Raw genomic sequence first — 18,973 nt, 5'->3', positions numbered from 1 at the left:
AAGCCACTGCCACTGCTAAAGGTAGCTCCACTCCCTACCCCAATAGTGCTGAATTTTTATGCTCCCCCCAAAAAAAACAAATAGTGAAATCACCATCTATTCAGGGCCTTTACTTCACTACCCCATACACAAAGAGCCCCCTTTAGGATGTACACCTTAACGTGGTGAGGGGGTTTGAGAGTGTTGAAGAAGCTGAGAGCAATGCCGTCAGGAGTCTAGACCAAGAGGCTAGACTCCTAGCAGAGGTACCCAAGGTGGAATGGTCAAAGCTGAGACACCAGACTAAGATGCATCCAAACTCAGAGGAAGGCAATGGTAAACCACCTCTGAATACCTCTTACCACGAAAACCCTATGAACAGAGTATCCAAAATAGACTGTCTATTAGCAGTCTAACATGCTTCTCTTTCAGAATGAGTTGCAAGCTGGCAAAAGGTGCAAATCGCTACTCTTATAAACCTTAGGAGACTTTGAGAGGCTGCTCTGTGTTCCTTCCCTTTGAGTGACAACATCTAATACAGTTCAAGGCAGAGCCTCCTCAGTGGTGACGCTTCTGTGGAATAGCCTCTCACATGAATTATTTATTTATTTAATATATTTATTCACTAATAGGCAAAAACCCTTGCTGTTTAAGAACATACCTATAGCCCACAGATATTTCTATCAAACTTTAAAAAGCAGGGAAATTGGGCAGCTATAGTGAATGCACCAGGGGAGCAGGAGACCTGACCTCCTCTCTGAGATATTGGACTGCCCTACAAATTTGTGAAAACGCAATTTGGTTTGGTCTTTCACAGTCCAATCTTGGAAGAATTTGGTAACAAGTGCCTCTGAGCATATGATGAGTGGTGGCATCACCTGCAATCAGAACTACATCTCCAAAGATGGAGAATTATATTTTTGTATGTTTGCTGGTGTTCTTATTTTGCTTCATTCATGTATTACTATTGTTTCTATAGAGAATCTAATCTAGAAAATGTTATTTCTCTCATTATTCACCCTAGAAACCTGTGTCAAACTTATTTTTATTAATTTCAAAGCTTTTTTATTGGTCAGTGTCATGTGATGGTGAGGACAGCCTTTTGTGTTTCAAATTGGAGCTTATGTTCTATTTCTATTTTGGGTGCGTTAACAGTTGAATCTGAAATGCAGTTGGATGTAAAATCAGAGTGATTACAGTATGTTGCTACTTCAGGAATGACACTAGCTGTTGGAAAAAACAAACTTAGCCTGCCCAAGATGCATGTTTTGAGCCTGCTATGTTTAAACCACTTCATTTAAGGCAAGGTGGGCACGGTCAATTAAAAACATAGAGCACACCTAGAATATATTTCACCTCCCACTGTTTTATCTTGTGCAAACTGAGACAGTCCTGATGTCCACTGGAGAATATTCTACAGAATAGTCAGTGCCATTATTTCACAATTATTTTTGGACTTTTTTTAGTGTAAATTTTGCAAAGTGTTACTGTACTTCACATATTCACAGAAATAGAAGCAAAAGAAAATGATTTCCTATAGGAAACGTCACTGAAATTGCAAAGTAAATCAGACATATTTAAAGTGACTATCTCAACTATGTCAACCGTCTTAATAATGTTGCTTCTTCCCTGCTAAAACAAGATCAGCACAGCACTTGCCTTGTTTCTATTATTTGGGCTGATTGTAGGTGTTGCCACCACTCACCGTATGATCAGAGGCACACGTTACCAAATTCTTCCAAGCTACACAGCAAGTGGATTGGACTTTGAAAGACTAACCCAAATTGTGTTTACATTTTGACATATTTGTAGGGCAGTCCAATATCTCAGAGAGGAGGTCAGGTTTCCTGCTCCCCTGGTGCATTCACTATAGCTGCCCAATTTCCCTGCTTTTTAAAGTTTGATAGAAATATCTGTGGGCTATAGGTATGTTCTTAAATCGCAAGGTTTCTCGCCTATTAGTGAATTTCCCTGCTTTTAAATCCAGGAGGTAAGAAATGGGATCCTGTGCAAGCTTGCTAAGAATGGATCGATCATTTGCATGCTTATTGACTTCAGTGGGATTTACTCCCCTGCAATCATGCTTAAGATAGATGAAACTGACCACAGGGGATGGAGAGGGGAGGAGATAGATGGGATCAGGCAGGAGGGGAGGTTTGATCATTTGCATGTTTATTGAGTTCAGTGGGATTTACTCCCGTGGAATCATGCTTAGGATAGGTAAAACTGACCGGGGGGGAGGGAGGGATGGCTGGAGTGGGCAGGGAAGGAGGATGAAGGAAGAGGGGAGAGGAGGAGGAAGGGAGAGGAGGGGGAAGGAGTGAAAAGCCAGTTCTGATCATTTGCATGCTTATTGAGTTCAATGGGATTTACTCCTATGTAATCATGGTTAGGATAGGTAAAACTGACCATGGGAGAGGAGCAGAGGGAGGGGAGAGGAGAGCGAAGGAGAAAGGGAGGGGAGAGTGGAACGGAAGGAGGGGGAGAGGGAAGGAGGGGATTGGAGGGGAAGGGGCAAAGGAAGGGGCAGGGGAGGGCAGGTTTGATAATAATGTCCTGGATGGGGTTGCAATTCCCCTGAAAGAGCAGGTTTGTAGCTTGGGGGTTCTCCTAGAATCATCTCTGTCACTTGAGGCTCAGGTAGCCTCTGTGGCATGGAGTGCCTTCTACCAACTTTGGTTGGTGGCCCAACTACGTCCCTATCTGGACAGGGATAACCTGGCTTCAGTTGTCCATGCTCTGGTAACCTCCAAAGTAGATTACTGCAATGCACTCTACGTGGGGCTGCCTTTGAAGATGGTTCGGAAACTGCAGCTTGTGCAAAATGCAGCGGCCAGATTGGTAACAGGGACCAGACGGTCCGAACATATAAAACCGATTCTGGCCCGCTTGCATTGGCTGCCTGTATGTTTCCCAGCTCGATTCAAGGTGCTGGTTTTGACCTATAAAGCCTTACACGGCTTGGGACCACAATACCCGATGGAACGCCTCTCCCGATATGAACACTACGCTCTAAGGCCCTCCTCCGGGTGCCTACTCCGAGGGAAGCTCGGCGGATGGCAACAAGGGAGAGGGCCTTCTCAGTGGTGGCCCCCAAATTATGAAATGATCTTGTTGACGAGGTGCGCCTGGCGCCAACACTGTTATCTTTTTGGCACCAGGTCAAGACTTTCCTCATCTCCCAGGCATTTTTGCATGTGTTTTATACTGTTTAAATTTTTTAATTGTTTTAAATTGTTTTTATAAGATCTGTTTTAAATTGTATTTGTTTTAATGTTTTCAGTTACTGTAAACTGCCCAGAGAGCTTCGGCTGTGGGGTGGTATACAAGTATAATAAAACAAATAAATAAATAAAGTTGCATGCATATTGAGTTCAATGGTACTTACTCCTGTGCAATCATGCTTAAGATAGGTAAAACTGACCATGGGGGGGGGAGGAGGGCGAGTGCAGGGGAAAGGAGGGGATTGGAGGGGAAAGGAGGGGATTGGAGGGGGATGGGATTGGAGGGGAAGAGGCGAGAGGAAGGAGACAGGAAGGAGGAGAAGGGAGGGTGGGTTTGATCAGTTGCATACTTTTTGAGTTCAGTGGGATTTATTTCTGTGCAATCATGTTTGAAAATGGAAATGGACTGCCTTCAAGTTGATCCCGACTTATGGTGACCCTATGAATAGGGTTTTCTTTGGGGGTATTCACACGTTACTCTGTTACCCCCTGTACCTGGGTACAGCTGCTCTTGAGAAAGAGTGTACACACGGTGATTTGAAAAATCATCACGTGTACCGGTACACTGAAAAAAGACGTCTTTTGTTCACGTGTTGATTCTCCTTGCATGCTGTCCACACGGAGCTGATCCTGAGCACTTAGTTTTTCTCCCTGGGACAGCCTGAGGCTTTGTTCTAGGAGCAGAATCAGGAGCTGCTGCCAATCAGGAATGAGCTCAAGGAAAAGTCAATTGCTGGAGCCACGGAGCAAGTGCAGGAAAGAGGAATAAGGCTAAAATGGAGGCAAGGGCAAGAACGAGGGAAAGGAGACCAGCCTGAAGCAACAACTGAGCTTGAGGGAAGGAAAAAGGCAAAAAACGGGGGGGGGAGGCAAAAAACGGGGGGGGGAGAGGCAAAAAATGGGGGGAAGAGCTTTGAAGGACTTACTGCAATTTTTAAAAAGTCTACTCAGAAGTAAGTCCCACTGAGTTCAGTGCTTCTGTGTGCTGGCAATTATTGAGTTTGAGGCAGTGGTGTGCTGGAACCGGCTCGCACAGGCTCACGAGAGCCGATTGTTAAAGTTTCAAGAATTTTGCGAGCTGGTTGTTAACAGAAGGAGCAGGGGAAGTCTTCTGCTCCTCTGAATGGTGGACGAAAGACATGTGCCAGAAGCATAGGCTTCTGGGCAGAGCTTGGAAAAGTTACTTGTTTGAATTGCAACTCCCATCAGCCCAATCCAGCGGCCACCCTGGCTGGGGCTGATGGGAGTTGTAGTTCAAAAAAGTAACTTTTCCAAGCTCTGCTTCTGGGCAGCATTACTCTTCCCTCGTGCTCTGTGTTAGGAGACATGAGGAAGGAAGTGGAGAGAGAGGGGGAAATGCTACCATGGTGGAGGGAGAAAGCAGAAGGCAGCTGCAGAATGGAAGTAAAGAGCTGTGGAAGTGAGTGACGATGATGTGTGTGTGTGTTACCCTTTCCGGATTGCAGGGGTGAACTTCGCACTCGCCCTACTGCCCCCCCCCGCTCTTTCACCTCCTTGTCTGCCCCCCCGCTCTGTTTAACAGCACAAGAAAATTGGGAAATAATGAAACAAGCAATTTCTGTCATCACTGCTGACCTACCCCAACACCAATTTTGTTTTTTGCCTTTTTTGGGGTAGGGCTACAAATAACACAGCTCAGTGTAGTTTTAAGAAATATAATTATAGTGATTAGCATTACTCATTTTGAGGTGGCAGTAATTCTTTTCATGTACTTTGTCATGTTGTGCTATACAGGCAGTGGTGTGCTGGAGCCGGCTTGTACCGGCTCACAAGAGCCGATTGTTAAAATTGGGCGGTCTCTCGGATCTGCTTGCAATATGATCTCTGGTGCCTCTTCCTTTTCTAAATCCAGCTTGGATTTTTTTTTCCGGAGACCCGGTTGTTAAACATTTACCAGCACACCACTGGTTTGAGGGAAGGAAGGAGAAAAAATGGGGGAAAGGGAAAGCTTTGGAGAATTCATATTTGAATTTTAAAAATGTCTACTCAGAAGTAAATCCCACTGAGTTCAGTGGAGCTTACTCCCAGGTAAGTGGTGCTTTGTGCTAGCAATGAGCTTGAGGGAAGGAAGGAGGAAAAATGTCTACGCAGAAGTAAATCCCATAGAGTTCAGTGGGGCTTACTCCCAGGTAAATGGAGTGTCTAAAAATGTGAGACTCTTGTCAGCAAACTAGAGTTTGGAGTGAATTGTTTAAATTGTTGATTTTTTAAAAAAGAGTTTGTTTTACAAATTTAAATGGAGTTAAAGCCTCTTGTGGGCTCAGACAAGTGAAAACTGCTGTTTTGAGAGAAGGGCAGAAGGAAGCGGTAATCAAAAAGTTAGTGAAGAGAGAGAAGGGGGAGAGATTCTGAGGGCTCTCACTGTAATTCTAAAAATGTCTACTCAGAAGTAAGTCTCACTTAATTCAATGGGGCTTACTCACAGGTAGGTGGAGTTAGGATTGCCTAGAAAAGCATGAGTTCTGTTGGAGAAGCTAGAGCTAGGCAAGGACTGTTTACATTGTTAATTTTTACAAAATTAAGTTTGATTACATTCATAGTACTATCCTAACCCCAAGCCTACTTTAAAGTAAATCACATTCAGTTTGGTGGGACTTAGTCCCAGGTAAGAAGGATTAGGATTAGGGTTGCCAGGTTCAGAGCCTGAGACTGATCCTGTATCTTTAGGAGAAGAAAAAGTCAGGGAAAAACCACAAGATGGAATTGTCCCTTCCCTCTGCACAACTTTTAAAGATACAGAAGTCCTCTTGGTTGCCAGTGCCCATTACAGTGCTGCAAGAACACCTGCACTTGGCTGACTTTCTCTTCTCCTAAAGATACAGGATCAGTCTCAGGTCTTGAATCTGGCAACCCTAATTAGAATTCCAGCCCCTTAGAAGAAAGTTGGGGGGCAGAGAAAGGGAGGGGAGTTTGCCTATGTGCCTGCTCATAGTACAGTCCTAACCATGTTTACTTAGAAGTGGGTCCCACTGAGCTCAGTGGAACTTACTCCCACGTAAGTGGGGTTGGGATAGGATTGCAGCATCATTTTGAGGAGAATGTAGGAAGAGGTGAAAGAAGAACAGGTAATGAAGAGATAAAAAGTGTGGGGGGGCTAAGACTCTGAAGCAGAACTTGTGTGGCCCCTGTGGGCTCAGACAAGTGAAAACTATCTTGAGAGAAAGTGGGAGAATGTACCAGTAATCTAGTAAATGGGATGGGGAGAAAGACTTAGGAATCTGAAGTTACAGTGCAGTCCTAATCACGTTTATTCAGAAGTAAGTTCCACTGAGTTTATTGCAGCTTACTCCTGAAGTGAAAGTGAACATAGAATTACAGCCTTTAAGTTATAAATTCAATCCTTTCCTTTAAATACTAGGTGATGTATCAATAAATATTATAAAATTTGCAATGTCTGTTAAATGTTCAGTGTGCCGTCATGTGACTCTTATTGTTTCTTGTTACGAGCAGTACGCCTACTCTTCAGGACAGTGCCACAAATAGATTCCAAAAAGTCTGCTTTAAACGTGCTCCAAATATCCTGTGGCATGTAATGAACAATAGCTGCAGTCACAATTGCAATAATAAATAACTTAATGGCTAGGTAATGCATTGCTCAGACATGATAGTTATCAATAAATAATAGAAACTTTGGGTAACAGTTATCCCTTGTATCTTTAACAACATAATCCCAAGCATGTTTATCAAAAGTAACTTTCACAGTTTAGTGGAGCTTACTTTACGTCTCAACTTTCCTGCAAAGAGCTCAGTGTGGCATATGTAGTCCTGCACCTCTCCAATATATCTTCAGAATAGCCCTATGAGGTAGTTTAGGCTGAGATGGTGACTAGTCCAAAAGTCACCTAGTGAGTTTCATGGCTGAATGAGGATTTGAAGCCAGGTCTCCCAGGCCCTAGCCCAGTACTCTTATCACTACACCATGCTGGCGTTTGCAGAACCTGTACACTACAGTACCTCTATAAATCCAATATAAATTACCCACTATACTTTTCTTCCTTGGTCTGTTAAAACCTATTGAAATAAATCGTAATGTAAATTCTGTTGTGTGCTGTATATTTTCCTCCTACAGGTCAAGAGAGAGAAATATACCCAAGGATCTTCCAATAATTTGATGGCATGGGTCAGCAGTGATACATGGGGGGGGGGGGTCAGAATGGCAGTGGCACAGAGATGGCAAGGTTGGGGGTACTTTGGTGGAATGCAGCACAAGCCTGCAGGTGTGTGCCCACCTTCTGCAGGATGGTGGTACCACCAGCCCTGAACTTGCAGGCACCTTGCGCCATCCCCATTCAGTGAGTGGCAATGCTGCCATTACTGAGAGAGTCTGAGATCTACCCTGGGTTTTACTAGAACCCCAAGAGCCACCAACTACAGCCAGCTGCAAAAGACATACGTCTAGTATGAAAGAACGTGGCATCTCTGAGAAGTTGCTGAGCACAGAGTTATCAGAACTGAGACAAGCTCAGTGTCTTTCCACACATTGATCTATTCCTTCTTTCCACAAGTATTCTTAATTTCAGTTGTCAAATTTCCAAATGGATGTGTGTCCTTTTGTTGCTATTGTTAAACAACTGGAAGCCAGAAGCGCTTGCCAATTGACTACAAATCTCCCAGGGATCTACCAACAGATTATAGTCTTCTGGCAATCCCTGCACTAAATCATTTGTATGGGCACAGGCCTACCTTGCAGGGTTGTTGTAGCATGGTTCAAAGGAGTGCTTGCAAGAATGAAACTACAATAGCAAAGGTAAGGCTCTTCAAAACATTGCCAAAAAAGGCATTCTCAAAAAAGCAATGTCATCCTTCTACTGTGTACCCAGAAACTGAGAAGAAAAAATTGTGGACTTGCTCACCTCTGTACAGCTCTTACCTTCTGTGTCGTCATGCATCAAAATTAGACACACCTGATGGTCAAACACATGATAATGTCTGCCTCCATTAGAAACTGCTGTCAGAAGTAGCTGCATCACATGGTTTTATGGTAACACAAATCTGCCTTGTAGGATTGTAATGTTTTATTTATTTATTTATTTATTTATTATTTGATTTATATCCTGCCCTTCCTCCCAGCAGGAGCCCAGGGTGGCAAATACTCTAGATCAGGATGGTTAGACTTCAGGTTTTTGGTAATGATTGTTATTATTATTATTATTTAAAAAAAACCAAAATCCACCAACCAAAGCAAGCCACAAAATATATACATTTAGAGTTGAAAAATTCTTAGCCCAGGAATTTGTTTTGAGTTCCAAAACTGAACTGAGCTCACAGTATTTCCACACCAAAATCCACTCCTGATTAAACCCTGCCCCCCATTTTCTTCTTTTCAGCAGTATAATGGTGGGGTGGTCATTTTCTTGTTTTCTTTGTGAAACAGGAGTCTGAAATCCTCACTGATCTTCTACGAGTCATCCTGAGATACACCAATACATTTTGATCTACTTTCTGCCCACCCTTCATTTAAAGTGCTATCCAAAAGCTAAACATTATGACATAGACCATAAAAAGATACTGAAGACCACTTTTTGATACTAAGCTACAAACATTTCCACTGAAAAACCATAACAACCACAGCGCAGAGCTTTCCAAATACCAGGAAAAGCTTTCCAGGGGACAGAGTATGTTACAGTGAGAGCAGCAGGCTGGAAAGTCCAACTGATAAATAATTTCCCCCACATTTATACTTTGAGTGTAGTTTTGTGTATTAAAACACATGATATCCTCAATAAAGAATCAGGTGTACTATGTTGGAAGAATCGTTTCAGTCCATACTCTTTTAAGCAGCTTGTTTTTGTTGCAACCCCCTTCTCAAAATATGTTCATATATAAATATTCAATATATTTAGGTCTACACTTTCACAGATTTATCTATGAGTAAGACCTGTTGATCTCTATAGGACTGTATAGACATGTATAGGATTGTTCCATGAAAGCCTACATCAAAAACCATACATACTCTAATAACAGGCAATGAAAAATGAAATATTTTAATAGCTATAATTATGATAGTTACAGGCCGGTATTTTCTTTTAAATAAATGGTGTTTTGATTTTTAAAAAGTAAGAATCTGCAGGGAAAATGAAAAGAGTAAAACAACATTCCCGTTTCTGCCAAAACTCTTTCTATTGAAAGTACCCCTTGATGGGAAACAGTTTCAGGAAGTATAACAGACCCAGCATGCCTTGCCTTGTTGCTAGTAAAAGGGAATTGCTTCAATGGTGCATTTAATAAGTGTCATTGGAGCCATTTCCTTTCCCTGGCACCAAATGTGTATATAACAGAGACAGTACGCTTGTTGAACGTTACATGTGAATAACTATGAGTGTACAGCCCAGCTACTTGTGTACCTAGGTACACGGACTGTACACTCATTGACTAATATGTGAACAGGGCCATAGTAAGTGGTATTCAGAGGTGGTTTACCATTGCCTTCCTCTGAGGCTGACTGGCCCCAGGTCAGCCAGTGAGCTTCATGGCTGTGTGGGATTCGAACCCTGGTCTCCCAGGTCAAAGTCAAACACTGACCTGGGGGAGGGGCAGGGAGAGTAGGAGAGGGAAGGAGATTGGGTGAGTTGGCACTGGGCAGAGGGGAAGCCCCTTTCCTTTTCAAAAGGAAAACATTCTGAACAGTATCATTGCTTTTCAGGGTTTCCCCCACCTTTTTACTCTACAGCAGGAACATGTAGCCTCCCATCCACATTTAAACCAAAGCTGTCCCTGGCCACATCCACACCAGGCCTTTATTTCACTTTAGACAGTCATAGCTTCTCTCAAAGAATCCTGGGAAGTGTAGTTAGTGAAGAGTGCAGAGAGTTGCTAGGAGATGCCCTGTTCCTCTCACAGACCTTCAACCAGAGCAGCTGACTGTTAAACCATTCTGGCTACTGCAGCTCTCTAAGGGGAATAGGAGTCTCCTCTCAGCATCCTTCACAAACTACACTTCCCATGATTCTGAGGGAAGCCATGACTGTCTCACGTGAAATCAAAGTCTGGTGTGGGTGTGGCCCCCTGATTAGGCAAGCCAAGCAGCTGTGAGTGTGGCTTTTAGAACTCTGACAGTTGGTTCTTACTGAGCATGCCCGGGCTTATAGAATGCCAGCCAAAATTTCTTAAATTAATTAAAAATCAGCCAGGCATTTTTTTCAACTTTTAAACTGCAGAAGATGAAGGTCAGAGGATGGGGCAAAGTCACTAATAGGATTATAGGTACTCTGTGAACATGGTTGATATTTAATGAATTTCAACAGATTATGAGAACTCAGAGAAAAAAGTCCAAAAGGGCTCTGAGTTTTCTCTCTCTTTTTAGACTTTGAACTCTCAATACTCTCTGTTTTGTGTATCACCATGAAAATGTATAGGGTTGTTAAGCAAGCGTGTCTGATTTCAGGACTGTAAGTTTTGTAAGGTTTTGTTTTGAAATGAGTTTATGGGAAGCATCAGAATGGAAAGGGGGGTATTTTCAATTTAACATTACGGAACGTGAAAAATCCACGCTGGCTATAGTATAAAGCCACTCTCGAGGCTGTATAATATTACACTTAAGACAGTCTAAGCAGCTTACAAAATACAGTATGTATATAGAACAAACAATGAAGCTGAAATGCCACCTTTTTTATTTTTTTTTTCAATAATTTTTATTCAGATTTTCATAAAACATACAAGACAAAATCATAAAACATTCAAAGACAAAAAACAAAATCAAAAATAGTTAAACAAAAAGAAAAAAAGAAAAGAAAAAAAAAAATAAAGAGTAAAATATTGACTTCCCATTTGTCAAAGATCAAATCAGTTATAAGTCTATAATATATAGCAATCCTGTCTCTTAAGTCATATTATAAAATCACTTTCCTCCAGTAGTTATCTTACTTAATCATCAAATCTCATAAACATTACTTTATTCTTTCCACAAAAAGTCAAAGAGAGGTTTCAATTCTTTAAGAAATATATCTATCAATTTTTTTTTTCCAGATAAGCATATCGATTAATCCATCTCATTACTAATTATGATAATCTTATTGTCATAACCATAGTCAAAATAAACATTTCAATTAATCCATCACATCAGAATCTGTTAGGTTCAGTAATTTCAGTAGCCATTGTTCTATTATCTCTATTAGTTCCATTTTCCATCTTCCATCTTCAGTAGTCTTGTTAAGTCCAGTAATTTCAATATCCAATCTTCCATTATCAGTATTCCATAATAATCTTGCTGTCAAAGCCATAGTCATATAATAAGAGTCTGATGGGAATTACCTCTATCCCAAATATTTTCTTGCCATCCATTCTGAATAAGTTGCTGAAATACTGCTGTAAAATCATATCTCTGTTCTTTTTTTCAAAATACACTGGGTCATCTCTTAAAAGTTTTTCCATTGTCACATGGCTGCAGTTAATTCCATAGATTTTCTCTATATTGGGCTCCATCACATCATTCCAGTCCAGAAGATAATCCATGCCATTGATAACTTTATCTCTAGAGTCTTCATTAATTTCTTCAGAGATAACATTGAGTTCCAAACAATAGATTTTATTTCTAAAGTCCATAGACTCCAAATCTTGTTCCTGTTCCACGTTTGTTCCAATCTCCGGGATCTCCTCTCTCACAGGGACCCCTATTCCAGTCTCCAGGGTCTCCTCTCTCACAGGGACCCCTATTCCAATCTCCGGGGTCTCCTCTCTCACAGGGACCCCTTCCAGGGTCACCTCTCTCACAGGGACCCTTATATCTTTAATCTCCTGCTTCATTTTACTCAATTCAATTTTCGTTATCTCAATCTCATTCATTATTCTCTGAAACATAGTTATTTCCAGATTCTCAGCCACTTTCTTAATTGCCATTTTAAAAGAAAAATATAGGAAAACCACTTCTTATTTCAGCAACAATTGGGTTAATACTCCAAACTTGGTGACATCACAGTATAAACAGAGCAGACAGCCTTATCTCTCCAATAGTTAAGTAAACAAAATGCAGTTCCCAGGATCGAAGCAATTAATGGCAATCGTCAAGAAACAGATTCGTCAAAATAAAATAGACCAAAAAGAGAGTAGTCTCAAAACAGTATAATATTTTTCAAAGTAAAAATCTGGAATAGAAATCCCTCTTCTGTGTGTATCTTTAGAATGCAAATCCAGGACAGCTTTTTGCAACAAAAACAGAGATAAGCTATTAATTAGTGCGTAGCAGAGAGAAGTTACGGCTCCCCAGTGAGATGTCAAAAACCGATCAATCTGGCAAATCTCTTTTAAACAGCAACAATTTAAGTCAAGTAAAAGAAAAATATAGAAAGAAGGGTGCTTGCCTGTTAGTGCGTTCTCTCTTAGAAGATAAGATGAACGTTCGCTTTAACAGATAGAGCTTGCTGTTGAAAATCCGTCCCACCTTCGTCGGCTGGACCTCGTCCCATAAATTAATGAGATCTGGTCGTCCCAACAAAAATAGGCTTTGAGGTTAATCTCTTCGTTTCTCCCTACCCGGGAGAAGTTTAATCAGTCAAAAAAAAAAGAAAAAACTGACTGATATATCTGAATAAGCTTCTTTTGAGGCAGGAGCCCGTCTCAAAAGCAGGCACAGGCTAAGTCACCCTTCCCGGAAGTGAAATGCCACCTTTTTTAGATCTGCTGTCAAAATATCACCCCAATGCATTTTAAATTTGAAGTTTCAGAATAGCAATTTGCTTTTGATGCTGGCTTTATTGTCTGTCCTGTCCTTCTGGTGTTAGCTTGTGTGCCATATTTTTAACAGCGCAACCCTAACCCTGTCTACTGAGAATCATAGAATAGTAGAGTTGGAAGGGGCCTACAAGGCCATCGAGTCCAACCCCCTGCTCAATGCAGGAATCCAAATCAAAGCATTCCCGAGAGATGGCTTTCCAGCTGCCTCTTGAATGTCTCCAGTGTCTGACAACCCACTACCTCTCTAGGTAATTGGTTCCATTGTCGTATGGCTCTAACAGTTAGGAAGTTTTTCCTGATGTCCAGTAGAAATCTGGCTTCCTGCAACTTGAGCCCATTATAGAATCATAGAATCATAGAGTTGGAAGGGGCCTTGTAGGCCATCGAGTCCAACCCCCTGCTCATAGCAGGAAATCCACAGCTAGAGCATCTCCCGCAGATAGCTGTCCAGCCTCTGCTTGAAGACATCCAGCGAAGGGGATCCCACCACCTCCCTAGGCAGTCGGTTCCATTGCCGAACTGCCCTTACTGTCAAGAAGTTCCTTCTAATGTCCAATCTGAATCTACGCTCCTGCAACTTAAAACCATTAGACCTAGTCCTACCCTCTGGGGCAGCAGAGAACAAATCTGTACCCTCCTCTATGTGACAGCCCTTCAGGTACTTAAAGAGTGCAATCATGTCACCCCTCAGCCTTCTCTTCACCAGACTGAACATGCCAAGTTCCTTCAACCTTTCCTCATAAGACTTGTTCTCCATACCGGCTATCATCCTCGTCGCCCTCTTCTGAACCCGCTCTAACTTGTCTATATCTTTCTTAAAATGAGGTGCCCAGAACTGAACACAGTATTCCAGATGAGGCCTGACTAATGCAGAATATAGTGGGACTATTACTTCCCTCGACCTGGAAACTATAGCTCTGTTTATGCAGCCCAAAACTGCGTTTGCCTTTTTTGTCGCAGCATCACACTGCTGGGTCATGTTCAACTTGCGATCCACTACAATTCCAAGGTCCTTCTTACACGCACTACTGCTAAGCCGGGTATTTCCAATCCTGTACCTGTGCATTTTGTTTTTGTGGCCTAAATGCAGAATCTTGCATTTGTCTTCATTGAATTTCATTTTATTAATTTCAGCCCAATTTTCTAGTCTATCCAGGTCCCTTTGGATTTTATTCCTGTCTTCCATTGTGTTAGCTATCCCTCCCAGTTTCGTATCATCCGCAAACTTCATAAGGCTTCCCTCCACCCCGTCATCTAAGTCATTGATAAAAATGTTGAAGAGTATCGGCCCCAGGACAGAGCCCTGTGGCACTCCACTCGAAACCTCCTTCCAGTCTGAAGCAGAGCCACCGACGACCATTCTTTGAGTACGGTTTTCCAACCAGTTGTGAATCCACCTGACAGTATTTCCATCTAGTCCGCATTTGACCAGTTTGCTAATCAAAAGGTCGTGGGGGACTTTGTCAAACGCTTTGCTGAAATCTAGATAGATGACATCTATAGCATTTCCACCATCTACTAAGCTAGTGACCCGATCAAAAAAAGAGATGAGATTAGTTTGCAGGATTTTTTCTTGACAAACCCATGCTGGCTCCTACTAATCACAGCATTGTCATCTAGATAGTTGCCAATGGACTCTTTTATTATCTGTTCTAATATCTTTCCCGGTATTGAAGTCAGACTGACCGGCCTGTAATTCCCCGGATCTTCTTTTTTACCCTTTTTAAAGAGCGGGACGGTGTTTGCCCATCTCCAATCCTCCAGCACCTCTCCCGTTCTCCAGGATTTCTCAAAGATGATGGCAAGAGGTTCCGAGAGTACATCAGCAAGTTCCTTCAATACTCGGGGATGGAATTCATCAGGCCCTGGAGATTTGAACTCATTTAGGTTAACTAGGTATTTCCTGACTATCTCCTTATCAATCTTGAGCTGCAATCCCGACCCCTTACTGAGATTGCTACTTATGCAAGGTTGCACACTGTTCCCTTTTGGGGAGAAAACGGAGGCAAAACAGGCGTTGAGCAGTTCTGCCTTTCCTTGTTATCTGTCAACATTTTGCCATCCTCACTGAGCAGCAGTCCCACCGTTTCCTTGGTCTTTCTCTTGCTTCGAACATATCTGAAAAACCCCTTTTTGTTGTTCCTCGCTTCCCTCGCCAGCCTCAGCTCATTCTGGGTTTTAGCTTTCCTTATGCTATTCCTGCAAGCCCGAGCCGCTCGTCAGTACTCTTCCTTGGTGATGCGTCCTTCCTTCCATTCTTTATACATGCTCTTTTTTATTTTTACCTCCTCCACCAGTCTTCCGTGTAGCCACATTGGCTTTTTCCAATGTCTTCCATTTTTCTTCCTCTTTGGAATTGTTTGCGATTGCGCTTTTTGTAATACGTTCTTCATGAACTCCCACGCTTCTTGGGCTCCTTTTTTCTTTAGTCTATCTAGCCACGGGATCCTACCCATCATTTCCCTGAGCTTGCTAAAATCGGCTTTCCTGAAATCCAAGGTCCATATTTGACTATATTCTTCTTTGGCTTTCCCCAGAATCACGAATTCCAGCATTACATGGTCACTTTCCCCCAAGGTACTGACCACTTTAATTCCCGTGACCAATTTGTCCCTGTTAGTTAAGATCAGGTCCAGGATTGCCGATCCCCTTGTTCCTTCTTCTACTTTTTGAAAGAGGAAATTATCAGCAAGGCCCATCAGGAATTTGTTGGAGGCTTTGTGCTTCGCAGAGTTTGTCTCCCAGCAGATATCTGGGTAGTTGGAGTCCCCCATCACTACTACTTCTTGTCTCCTTGAGATTTCAGAGATTTGTTTGAGAAAGGCCTCATCTACCACCTTTTCTTGGCCAGGGGGTCTGTAGTAGACACCTACTACCATGTCGGTTTTATTTGTTTCTCCATTTATTTTTACCCAAATGGTCTCTACCAGACCACTTTGTTCGCTCTCTTGGATTTCCATAGAGGTGTATTTGTCTTTGACGTATAACGCTACTCCCCCTCCTTTTCTGTTGCTTCTATTCTTTCTGTAGAGTTTATATGCTTGAATGGCTACATTCCAATCATGGGAGTCATCCCACCAAGTCTCTGTTATCCCTATGAAGTCATATTTGCCTTGATGCACTAAGACTTCAAGCTCCTCGTGCTTGTTTCCCAAGCTCCGCACATTGGTATATAGACACCAGAAGTCTCTTTTGTCCTGATTGGATTTCTCCGTTAATATACCCTGAGCTTTGCCGTGCATCACTTTCTTTCTCCCAGTGTCTCCTGTACCCTTCAAATCCTTGCGTTTACAACCCGCTGTCTTTGGATCGGTATTTAAGCTATCATCTCCATCCCCCAGAGGCTTTAGTTTAAAGCCCTCTTGATGAGTTTTGCCATACTTCTGCCAAAGAGATTCTTCCCAGTCCTCGTGAGGTGAAGCCCATCTCTTGCCAACATCTCTAGCCTCAGCTCATTCTCAGCTTTAGCCTTCCTGACACCATCCCGACAATTCCGTGATACCTGCCTGTACTCTTCCTTTGTGTCCTGGCCTTCTTTCCACTTCCTGTATGTGTCCTTTTTTGTTTTCAGGTCATCTCTAACCTTTTAGTGAAGCCACATTGGCTTCTTCTGTTGTTTCCCCCCTTTTTTCCTTGTTGGAATTGTTTGCCATTGCACTTTTAGAATTTCTTTTTAGAAACTCCCACCCATCTTTGACTCCCTTTCTCATTAGGGTGGCTTGCCATGGAACTGTACTTACAATTGTTCTGAGTTTATTAAAATCAGCTTTCCTGAAGTCCAGGGTATGTGTATGGCTACTCTCAGCTTTTCCTTCTGTTAAAATCAAGAATTCAAGTATGGTGTGGTCACTTTCCCCCAGAGTTCCCGTAACTGCTACTTCATCCACCAAATCATCTCTATTGGTTAGAATCAAGTCCAGGATAAGTCCTGTTGAATTCAGTGGGGTGGAGATAGGACTGCACCCTAAGTTATCCTGGATGTTTTCAGCACCTTGGACAGCTCCTTGAAAATTTGGTCTAAAACCCAGAGTGGATTCACTGTCCTATTGGAGCCGCCAGCCTCCACTGAATGCCACATAACACTCATTCTGCACTTGTAAGCAATCATTCTTTTAGTGTGGCAGCATCTACTCTTTGTAACTCCCCTGCCTATTAACGTCGGGGAGGTTCCTTTGCTAAATTATTTTTGGTGCCTGCTTAAAAGATTTTAGTTAGGCAAGCCTATCCAGACAAATAGATTTGATGTGTTTTAATCTTTCAAGTCTGTTGCTGTTTTAATCACTTTAAAAATGTTTTTAATTTCTTTTTATGTTTTATTGATACTTTAATATATTTTGTAGACCACTTAGAGATTTTTACTATCAAGTGGTATATAAATTGTGTTAAATAAAAATATAAAATAAATAGTAGTTAACAGGAAAGTATTTTAGTAACATAGGAAGCTGCCTTATTGACCACTGGCACATCTAGCTCAGTATTGTCTACACTGACTGGCAGTGGCTCTCCAGGGTTTCAGACAGGGACATTCCCAGCCCTACCTGCAAGAGCCAGTGTGGCAAAGTGGCTAGTGTTGCACTTTGGTCTGGGAGACCAAGGTTCAAATCCCCACTTGGCCATGTTAGCTCATTGGGTGACCTTGGGCCAGTCATTGTCTCTCAGCCTAACCTGTTATATATTGTGAATTGCCCTGGAAATTGTGAGTTGAAAAGTGGTTTACAAATGAATAAAAATAAAGACATTTCTGAATGCACGCAACTGTTACCAGTAAGCATGGGAATGTCCTTTTAACTCTGAGAAGTTTTAGCCTGTCCTTGTCTAGCTTGATCCCTCCAACAATGGCTCTTGAAGTAAACTTTTTTGATACCACTGATTTTGATAACAGTGGCAAAATATAAATAAATAAATGAAAAGTAAACACAGCATTGGGGTAGGGAGAGCCATGTAACCTGATGAGGATGCAAATTGCCCCCTCCCATCATTAGGCTGATCATTTGATATGTGGAGAAGGGGCAAGAACGTCCCTCTTCAGCTGATCTGCACAGATCAGCTGAGGAGAGAAGCTCTGCATATCTGCCTGTGGGTGAACATGCAAGAGTGTGGGGCAGCCACATCCTCTGCTGGCATGCAGCCCGTGCCCCTAGGTCAAGGGTGAATGTAGTCCTCGCACAAAAAAAAAGAGTTAGCTGCCTTTAGTGGCAGCTGGTGGTTCCAAGTCAGTGGGACAGTGGAACCCAGTCCGGGTTTTAGTCTGAACTTTCAAGGAGCTGAAGTGTGATATGGAGCCACCAGACATCACTGGCTAACCGATGTAGCAGATGTAAAGATTCCTACCTGAGACGCAGAGTTACTGCCAGTATTATTATTTATTATTTGATGTTTTATCTGCCCTTCACCATAAGGTCCATGGGCAGGTTACAGCAATTTAAAATTCAGTATTAAAAACAGTTTAAAACAAATTACAGCCACCGGTATAGTGTGGATCCTGAAAATATTTATTATTGGTGTCAAAGGCCAGGGTACATAACACCAGAAGAACAGCCTGCTGGATCAGGCCAGGCTCTCAACTAGGTCAGCATACAGTTCTCACAGTGGCCAACCAGATGCCTACTGGAAGCCCACGAGCAGGACATGAGTACAAGCGCACTCTCCCCTCCTGCCGTTTCCAGCAACTGGTACTCAGACCATGGTGGAAGGGCAGGGTAAAGAGGTGCATCTTCAGTGTACAAAGGAAACTATATAATGAAGGCACCAGTGGCCCCTCTGTGGGGAGGGAATTCCACAACCTAGGAGCTGTCACAGAGAATTCCCTCTCCTGGGCCATCGCCACTCTGAACTTCTGAGGGAGACTGAACTACCAAGAGGGCCCCCTCTGCTGAGCTTAACAGCAGAGAGGGTCTGTAGGGTAGTTGAACAAGTAAAAGACAGCTTCCTAACTTGTCTAACCCTTTCTTAAACAGTGAATAAACCTTGTGACAATCACCACATTATGTAGTACAGTGGTTCCCAAACATTTTTCCCTAGAGACCCCTTGAAAATTGCCGATGGTCTTGATGAACCACTTAAGGATTTTTCTGCCTCTT

Source organism: Rhineura floridana, chromosome 12 (assembly GCF_030035675.1).
Source record: "Rhineura floridana isolate rRhiFlo1 chromosome 12, rRhiFlo1.hap2, whole genome shotgun sequence".
Classification (NCBI taxonomy): Eukaryota; Metazoa; Chordata; class Lepidosauria; order Squamata; family Rhineuridae; genus Rhineura; species Rhineura floridana.
Note: the sequence above shows the minus strand (reverse complement) of the source record.